The sequence below is a fragment of the Anoplopoma fimbria genome, chromosome 17 (genome assembly GCF_027596085.1).
Source record: "Anoplopoma fimbria isolate UVic2021 breed Golden Eagle Sablefish chromosome 17, Afim_UVic_2022, whole genome shotgun sequence".
In the NCBI taxonomy this organism is placed as follows: domain Eukaryota; kingdom Metazoa; phylum Chordata; class Actinopteri; order Perciformes; family Anoplopomatidae; genus Anoplopoma; species Anoplopoma fimbria.
In genome coordinates, this window is record NC_072465.1 from 10529374 (window position 1) to 10540242 (window position 10869).

Genomic DNA, 10869 nt, shown 5'->3' on the forward strand with positions numbered 1-10869 from the left:
TGTCCAAACAACGCACGTTATTTAGATTAAATCAATAAAGCCAGACCTTAAATATCTTTAATAAAGTCCTGCGCGTTGTTACGGGTATGTTTAACCTCTCTTTGAACATGAATATATTTATTTATATACACCGTGCTTATTAATAATGTTAACACGGGTAGCTCAGCTCTCTAATCAAAGGAAACATAAAGTCTGTATTTTGCACTTGCTGCATAAAAAAAAACAAAAAACATGTGTAAACAGGTGGATCTGTCACGTGACTTCAGGTAGCGATATCAGGTCTGCAGCTCTATTTATTCTACCATTAAAACTACCGATCGACTGAGGACGACTCCTATACACACACACCTGTTTGTTCAAGACATAATGTCAAAAATCGAATAAGTAAATGACTGTTATAATAAAACTAAAGTGCGTAGGGAAATAGCAACGTTTTCCAATATGTTGTGGTTAACTGCTACTGTGTGCTAAAGCTTGTATTACATATTATTATTATAATCATTATAATAAGAACAATAAACTTTATTTGTTTAACACCTGGCATAAAAGAAATGCAGCACAGTGTGCTTTACAATGAGGAAAATAGACTTAGAGTGACGATAAAAACAGGGATAGAGGGGAATCATTCATGTATAAGAAATTAAATGCACTTAATGAAATAAGATAAAATTAAATTAAAAGGTCAAATTAAATAAGATAAAAAAGATTATGTATAACAAGATAGAAAATAGAACCCACTGAATTATAATAATATTGAAATCATCCATATTTGCGGCGTGCACATATACATCAATACAAACTGCAGCATCGAGGGTCTCCGTTCTCCACATCAGTGCTGGAGATTTTCATTTTCAAGAGGAAAACAAATATTTATGTACAATAAAATAATAATAAAAAAGACTGGTAATTAGAGGAAAAAACCTTCAATCAATCAATAACCTGTAGACACATATGGCCTAATATTTGGGCACCCTTTTGTTCAAGCTTACAAACCAGTAAATAATAGCAATAATGCAAATTCTTCACCCGTACTTTGTAGATAAGATGATTATATTTATTATGACAAATGAGGCCAAATCAAGAGACACTGATGGCTGAAGTGATTTGAGAAAAATATCTGTGTTTTGATGTCAGCAAATGTTCCTCAAAATGTCATGAAAATACCTCATTCAGTTTTGCATCACAAAACAATTCATTGCAACTCAGCAGTTTGTTAAACGTGTGAAACTTAATCTTAAGACTTCACAGTGTGACGTTTTGCTTCTGCTTTCCACAAGCTTTTTACTTCGGCCCTGGTGACCTTGAGGCTAAGGCGACGTCCTTGATGCTGGCAGAGCGCGGGTTCAGGGAGACCATAATGGGGCGAGCGTCGACGTGTATGAAAGTGCTGCAAATGGAAAGAACAAAGCCAGAGGTCATTCACTTGAAAAGGCAAAACGTATCGTTATAAAATACAAACTATTAATGTTTTGGATTACATCCTGTATCAGATTCAAAACATCTGCATCCACAAGTGTTACACTTATTAGCGGGACTCAGCACTTATTTCAGTGTCATTATCATATCTACACAAAAGCATTTTAAACGTGGTTATAATGCGGTGATGCCTCTGTGGCTTAATTAACTATACATATTCATTTTCACTCCCTTTGTGCAAAATCATGGAATCCAGATTCTTAAAATTCCTGGTAATCATCTGAAATGCCTTCTCTTTTTTTGTTCAAAGAGCACCTCTTTTTTTCAGTGCGGTGGTCTTGTATAACAGTTCTCAGTTTCACCTAAATATCCACATGGACATCTGCAAGTCCCCATACACACACACACACACACACACACACACACACACACACACACACACACACACACACACACACACACACCATCCTCATCATCATCATCGTCCAAGCACTTGGTTAATCGCTCCATGCCAAGAATGTCAACTTCGCGTCTAGGCTCACTCGTATGCAGATAAATGACGGGTTGACCTAAACAACAGAGCTGAGGTTTGTAAAAAGAGTCCCAGCGACGACGAAGAGGAACATGCGCACAGTTTTTTCAGAAATTAATTTCTAACTATTGTGAATTTGCAAATGGTCCACGGTGAGTGTGTGAGGAGGCCTCTGCTGGAGGATCTATCCACGTGCACATCCTCCCTCCTGGGCTTTCAATCGGGACAGCAAACGACTTCCGACATAAATTGCAATCAGGAGGGAAGAGTCAGCCGCCAGGAATCCACAGATTCCCCAAACAGCCACACTCCCTCAGCGCAATTTAATCATTAAAAGGGGGGGGGGGGGGGGGACCCTTTTTTTTGTGGTGGCACAATATGGCGCTCTGGTGCGAGCAATGAGAGGTTGACCCCAATTTTTTTTAGAGAGCGGGTGTTTGTGGAGTCAAAAGGTCTTTGCTTAGACAGAGCCCAGGCTGGGGGTCTGGTGGTTCTGGTGGTTCTGTGGGGGGGGGGGGGGTTCTCCACGATTAAAGAGCCCCTGATTAATAGAACTTATGTGCCAAAACTGCACATGCGGCCGTATGATCCCAATTAGACTGAAACTCTACTCTGTGCAGGCCCCGGCTCCACATCAGCTCTGTCGTTCCTCTCTTCTGTTTTCACTGGACGCCCCTGAAAACATGCCTCTTTTTCTCAATTATTATTATTATTATATTTCTAAGTTATTATCGTTCAATAGGCCTCCGATGGAAGTACGAGCAAAAGGGAGAAATATTACAGAACACCGCCAACATGACGGCGTCCGTTCACAGAAAAAAGACTGAAGAGACAACCTGTGTTATTACCGAGCCCACAGTGTTATAGATACTTTTTGTGTGACGTTGGGACATGATGTCGCAGCAGAACATCTCAAGATTAAAGTTCAAATTTTTACAAATTATAAAAAACACATTATCTCACTTTCTATAGTTGGATGTAACCATGTGGATAGTTTTGGTTTTATATATCAAGATATTAAGATATTTGGCTGCAAGAATCCTGCCTGAGGTGAACTCATTGTTGGAATGTTAGTAAGCACTTTACTTAAGTATAAATCTGAGGTACTTGTACTTGACTTGAGTCGTTTCTTTTCACTGGACTCTCTACTTCTACTCAACAACACTTCACAGGGAAACATTGCACTTTTTGCTTCACTGTAAATAAGTTTTTTTACATATAAAACATGCAAATAGGTTATATTATAATATGATTTTTTTGTTACAAAGAGTTTACAGTTCGAAAACAATTGGTTCATAAAACAACAAGAGAATTGATGGAAAAAGAATTGCAACTGTTTTGATAGTCGTTTGAATAATTTATTTTCAGCTGCACTGATTTAAAGATTTGATGCTTTTCCTTTTAAATAATTGAAATAAATTGAAATAATTGGGGACAGATAGTGTGTACAGTTTTTTTTTTTTAAAATAAGCATTGTGAAGATGTAATTTTGTTACAAATTTAAAACAATCAATTGAGAAAATACTCAACATTATCTCCATAATGTCAATAATAATTAGTTGAAGTCCTATATTATACAGCATCATCAATATAACAGCCACATTGAGTACTTTTACATTTTAAAACTTACAAGTACATTTTCGTGATTATACCTAAACACTTTAATATTTTCAGTGCAGAACTTTTACTTTTAACAGGGTATTTTAAAAGGGTGGTATTAATACTATAACTTAAGGTAAGAATATGAATTCTGCCTCTTTCACTGGGTGAATGGAATTCTGTTTTGTGGTGCCAAAGTTAGTGCTAGTCGATTGAGAATGTGGGAGTATTTACCACTCGAGCACAACATCAACTGACAGGATCAGGGCCTTAAAGCTGTGCTAATCATTATTCCTATATTAACAATGGCTAAGATGACTCCTAGTAATGAACCTCAGCTCTACGGAGCCATTTGGTGTTCCTCTGCTCATTGTTTAGTTTTTTTAGAAAGTAGCTGATGAAGAAAGTGAAGCATTTATTCTGAAGTCAGGACTTGGTGGAGACCAAAGAAGAGCTAAAACACCCACAGTGGTTGTAGGTTTAGAAGCCTGTTATCATCTATTCACATGGTTGATAACTGAAACGAATGGTTGGGTTACACAAACACAGTACTTTCACCCAGGAGGCAGGTGTTTGTGTCCCTTGTGACCTTTTTCACCTTCATTTTAAATGAAATTACATACTCAACTGGCCCCACAAGTTACGTATCAAATGTAGGCTACTTATTTTAACCCTGCACTACAATCTTTTCCAAAAGATAAAGTTATACTTTCTGCATCAGCGAAACCGCCAATTTGTTGTGACCACGTAAAAATGTTCGACTTGTCTGCGCAACCACTATACGCTACAAATGGTAGTGTAGCGATCCACAGAGCATTTGTGGAATGAGTCCTCCAAGCGGACAGTATATAGCGAACTACTACAAGTTTGTGGTGTCTGCAGTTGTCCGTGTAGGCGTCCATTAGGAGTATAACCAAGGCTTTACCTAACTAAGTATTTTTGCCCAAACCTATTGATGATTTGTTTCAATTCACCATGTGTCACTTTTACTTGACGTGATAGGTGCAGTTTTGCTCATTTGAAGCATTAGCGTAGTAGTGATAACCACTGATAACGTCCATTCAATCGCCTGATAACATCAGAAATTGGTGACTAATAGAGAAGAGAATATTTCACTTCTATTCATCAGGTTGACAAAGCACAACTGTTGGCCACAACAACTTCATAAGTTTCTAGTAGGTTTGTGTTGTAATTTTTTCTTGTTCTACTGCCAAAATAAATGATAGATGCCATGGGATTGGTTCTGCCTTATTACTTGAACTTAAGGCCTGTGTTCCTGTATACAATTCAGTTTTAAGACCCCTTTTTTTTGTGCCACTATGATATATGAGTATAAATGAGTGCGAGGAATTGGGCGTTAACAGGTGCAAAGCAGCTTATATTTGCCCAGGGGGCGCCCCAGCGGGTGACTCTGACAATGGTAATGCTCAAAGAAACTGTACAAAATTATATTTAAAAATTACAGCATTGTCTCTGTTTAGAAAAATCCAGACCTCACTGTGAATCCTGTTAATAGGGAGTATATATTCAGAAGTAAGTAGTTCAAGTGAAAAGCTTTTTGGGTTTACAGAGGAAACTTTATAGAATGATACCTCAAAGCCCAGCCCAGTTGGCATTGTACGTTTCTGCAACTACGGTTACGTTAAATGTTATTGTTTTTTGTGTATTCTGACAGAGCCGGTGACGATACCGTTGATTGAAATGTATTTATGGTAGTAACGTTGTTAAGGTCGTTATGTGGTGTGTTTTTTCTTGTCTAAATCAACTCTTAAGTTTAATAAATGTTCTTACCTAAACCCAACCAATAATAATATCCTAACCATAATCAGGTGGCATGCACATTTCTGCCAGTGTGATAGGAGGCTAAATGCTTGCGAGCTGTGTTGCAAAAACGGTAAAATTTAAAAGAATGTGGATGGCTAAATCCCACAAAAATTAAGTAAGAAGGTATATTCTTGAACTGAGCTTTTACCTAAGCCTTGAGAAACCTGAAAGCATGAAGCTGCCAACCAATTAGATTCTTCATAAGTCAGGTATGATTAAGCAACACTTCCCTTAGTAACATGACCGATTCAACACTGTAACTAAAAATCATTTAATGATTTATTTTCAGATTAATTCTCCATTTTGTGTGATAATCAATTTTTCCGGCAATCAGCTGCAGCCAAATTAACACATGACGCGTTCACAGACTGCTCTTTATAAATAGCTCAGTGTGACTACTCATTCATTACGGGGCTGAACTCTCAGCACTCTGAGGGCGACATGAAATGAACCGCGGAGCAACATTTGCAGTTCGAGGCGTCTGGGAATAAAGCCCTCACTGTTTGACTCTCTGTGACAACTTGTGCCAGTGAGTGGGCACTCACCCAGGGCTGCAGTTCAAATAAATACTATTTCTATGTGTACTTAGACTTCAGAGTCACATTTTATAATTCAGAATGACCAGAATGAACATTCTAGACGCCATATATATCATTTATATAATTTGTTTATGTTTTCCTCTTCCAAAAAATACACCTATGGGTATCAGACCTATTCTCAGATATACCATAGTAGCTGAAATGTAATATTAAAGTGATAACATTGGTAATATTATCATTGTTATGATCATCACGGTTACCATTATGATCCATTAGATTCTTGCTTTTTACACTTTTGCTTATGTTTAGCGTTCAGCAGTCTTGTCACTGCACTAAATTTTCCATAAATCACCTTTCTTTCCCACATGGTACTCAGTATTATGACGTTGTCATTACAGGAAAGGTGTTTTTATTCTGAGGTTACCACCAGACCAGGAGACCCTGGACCTCACAGGTGGTGGTATCAGAAAAAGACATGGGATCCCACCTGGGAATGTTTAGATGAGATATAGATATATTTCATTTTTCTTCCAAGTACATCAGAATCATTTGAAAGATGCTTAAAAAAATCTATACATAATGTCATTCAGGGGATGTTTTGTTTTTTTCTTTGTCAGAAGAAGATCCAAGTATCAACTTAGAATCATAACCAGGGTTATTTCCACATTGCTTTCTCTACTTCTTAGATTCCAGTCAAAACCAAAATAGACCAAAACGGTTTTCACTTGTAAGCATACAAATGAACTTCTTACAATAACATTTTAAAGTGAAATGTTTTATTTAAGGATCCCAGTCTTTCGAGATCTCATTTCAAGAGACTTTTTTCTTGGTTTAAGGGAAGACCAGGTGCTTAGGGTATAACACTTAATCCGTGGCCTTTAAAAACGTCCTTTAAAGAAATGTTTGAATGGTTAAAAATATTAACTAATAGACATCACCATGAAACTTCCTCAGTTGATTAACAACATTAAGACAATTATTTGTTTACTTAAATTTAATGGTTGGATATGCAATCGAAGCATTTTCTAATGCTAGCTTTTGGTCAATTTAGGAAAAAATCTGACAGACGCAAATAGACCAAGTAGTAAAATGAACACCTAAATGTTTCTTTTCACTCGTCTGAAAGAAGAAAGGGAAGAAATTAGCCCATAATCTGTAAATTGAGCAGTGAGACAATTGTTTTTTCATCAGTGTGGCAACAGTTTAGTAGCAAGTAGTAAAACAATTTAATTTTTTACATGAAAATATCCTGGGATTTACATACTAATGGTCTTGCTACCTATTAAAGTCAACTAAAAGAAATGTGAATTTTCATATTAGCGGACTGGTCCAACATCATCACAATGCACTCAAGACTCATTTCCAGACCTAATGGAGATTGTGTTAAAGTAAAGTTTCCTCCTGCAGGTGTCAGGTGATTTCCTGTGGCTCAGATCACGGCTCTCTGTCTCACAGCTAATGGGAGAAGGCATTAGAGGACATAAACAAGAGCACATCAGCCTGTCGGTTTCCCCCGCTGTCCCGATGCTCCCCTCTCAGCCCCTCAGCGAGCACAGTTTGCAGGAAATGTCGGCCGGCGTGATTGATTTGAGATGGGCGATTCCCTGACTTCATGCTTGTATAAAGCAAGACAGCTGTTGGGGAGAAATCAAATTCCTGCAGGAGCTGGAGAGACACGTTTTTTCCATCTGTGTAACGGAGTCGTTGCCTTTCGTTGGACGAGTAAATAAAAAAACATGGCCAAGATGTGGCAGGAGGTCAGTGAATACCCTCATTATATAGCAATTACAGCACAAAACCCCCTTTCCCTTTCGAAATCCAACTTGAAAGGCAATCCCACTTTCTCTGGCTTTTCAAAAGTAAGGCATGACAAGGCAGCCATCTATCCTTGGTAACAACTTGAAGACTTATGTTACCCATGGTGCATAGCGAAAGGATTTATCCAGTCGTTCATTTGTTTTAGTGAAAGATTCCTCCTTAGTTTACTCTTCAGAATGCAACCAACTCTTTTACCTCTTCAGCCCCAAAAACATACTTTTTTCCCTGTGTGCATATCGAATTATTTTCCACGGGTTTTGCACCATGAAATTATTTTCATTGCACATTTCTGCGAAACACGGGATACATGCAATGTGAACGTTTTGCTTTCAGTCAGAGCAAGCGATGAAGTGTATTGAGCAACAGTTAATGAGAGTTACTTGGATTAAATGGTAATGGACTTGCACTTTTAAAGGTTGTTTTGACCACTCAAAGTGCTTTAACACTATTTGTTCAGTCACCCATTCATACCAATTCATACTACCAGGGCTACCATGCAAGGTGCCACCTGCCAATCAGGGCAAACTTACCATATATACCCATTTATACACCACAGCATACAGGAGCAATTTGGGGTTAGTTGTCTTGCCAAAGGACACAACATGGACCGCTGGTCCTCTGATTGAAGGACGACCCGCTTTTCCACTGAGCCACAGTTGCCACAGTTTAATAACGAGTATGACAAGCAGGAAAGTCCACAAAGGGCGAGTGGGTCATACATACACAGGACTTTTACTTAGGAGACAGTTGTTCTTGTCCCATGTGAAATCAGAAGTAAACCTGGCAATCGCAGCTATACCTACGAAAATGTATATGCTTTATTTTTGACATGACTTCCAAACTTAGGTAACAGAACTTTTTTAACCTAAACCACGATCTAAGGAAGTTTATTTTGAAAAGACTGCAATGGATGTAACGGGCGAAATTGACAAGGGTTGCTGGACTTGAAATGAGGTGTCACTTTTTCTTAAGACATCATAGGAATCGTTGCATGGGGATTCAAAAGAAAGTCCGCAGAGGTTTTTTTTTAACGATAGTTACGGTTGTTACGTTACATTTTTACGTTGTTATTTTTATTAGGGTTTTTACAGTATGACATTTTTCACAGAACCGTAACCATCTCAGAAAATATTACGATTTCACGGTATTATTATTATTATCATATTTATTATTAATAGCATTGTTATTATCATTATTTTTATCAGATACAATGATCCTTAAAGGATTGAGAACAGAATTATATTAAACAGAATTTTAAAGCTCATAAATATTGGCATGCAGCTTTAACATGTTTTATAACTGAAGCATGTTAGTTTTCATGTTACCAGCAATATAGCATGAAAAATTACCTACAAAATGAAAAAAAACATCAGCTGTGAGCTTTTAAAATAATGTCCTATGATTATTAACAATTAAATCAGACTGCTCCTGTCTGTAGCTTGGACTCACACAAACTCACTTGAGTCTGTTTTCTTTTTTTATATAAATAAATACAGGGTATGAAAATTGTAATACTGTGGTAAACCGTGATATACCGGTATACCGTTACAATCATATTTTAACACAAACCATGATTTTTGCCTTAGCTTTACCAATTTCCCAACATTGACCACTTTGTGCGTTTCTGCATGCACGATACGAGGCTGATATTAAATGCATACATGAACCTTGTTTTTATAAATCCAGAAACGCTGACATTAAAACTTTTCCCCTGGTTTACAGACACCGTCAAAAGCCGACATGTTTTCTGACGACCTGGTTGACCTCTTATACATACCTCTCTAAAACACTGAGGCTTCCCCCCCAACACTTTAAACAAAATACAAAGTCATGACAGTTTGTCACGCCCTCATTCACATTGCTTCCAAAAGAGCTGTTTGGACAGATCCTTCACTATGGACTTCTCTTTGCAGCTCGACTGTGGGGAAACAGCTTCATTTCTCATCAAAGCCCTCCATGACTCATTGCGGATGTGTTCCGTGTTCGTAGTTTGCTTCTTATTTAGATGTGGCTGATAGCCTTAAGCATTTCTGACCTGGCTAGACGGTGGAAAGCAGCTGGGCAGAGGCCACACAAAAGCACTGGGCCTTAAGTGATAGAGATTATGAAAACAGATGAAACTCAAGGAGCGGAAACTTAGTTTGAACAGCAGAGAAACACTGGGAGAAAACATTAGAGCCTTTAGAGCTACTGCCTGCTGATTCTTATCATTTAACATGACTCACCAGGTGACTTCCAAAGCTAAACAGAACATGTTTGGTGCAGAGCTTATTATCTGAAGTTATGTTATTATGTGAAGTTTTGGTAGTTGAGGTCGGTGTGCTCAGTACAAACAGGGGAATCAGCTGAGGGTCTTTAGAGAAGCCGCTTTAAAGCACCACTTGATCCTCTGAAGGGTGTTTTCTAGTTCAAGAATCAGTCACGGTTCCACGTGGCTCTGACATTATGAATATTGATGCACTTTGAGTTTTGCTTAGGGCCATCACTGGTGAGTGATTATTTTTTAGATGTTCAATTAGATATAAAATCATCAATTGCTTGTTTTTGTCCAAAAAATCAACAATGATATAAAGTAGAGAAAATCCCTCATATTTGAGAAGCTAGAAGCTTTAAATGTTTAAGTTTTATTTTCATATTGCTTCTATTGGTTACGATAAGCACGAGCAGTCAGAAAATCACACCGATTTGAGACAACCCTCCAGGTTAGTCAAACTTATTTGGAAGAGTAAAACAAAGGCAAGCGGTTAGATTATTACTTAAAATGTAAACACCCTTCAGAGTTTAAAGAACGACTTCCTGGTTCCACTCTGACTTACTGTACGTGAGTCCACTGAGGAATTATTACAGCAGGGAGCCTGGGAGATTATGTGTTCACCCGCGTGTGTATGTGTGTATCTCTCTGTCTGTCCGCAGCTAATCTCGCATATTACTTGACCCGTGTGCCTTATATTTTTCCTGTGCTCATTTATGACTGTATGCTCAAAGACCTCTTGTGATTGCAGCGATTTACACTTTATGAAAGACATTTTTTATTGACTGTTTTATACTGTCATTTGCTGCTGACTCCAAACTCCTCTTAACCGGTCGCAAGTCATCAGCAACTGCTTCAGTTTGGAATCTTGTTCGTGTCTAGATCTGCAG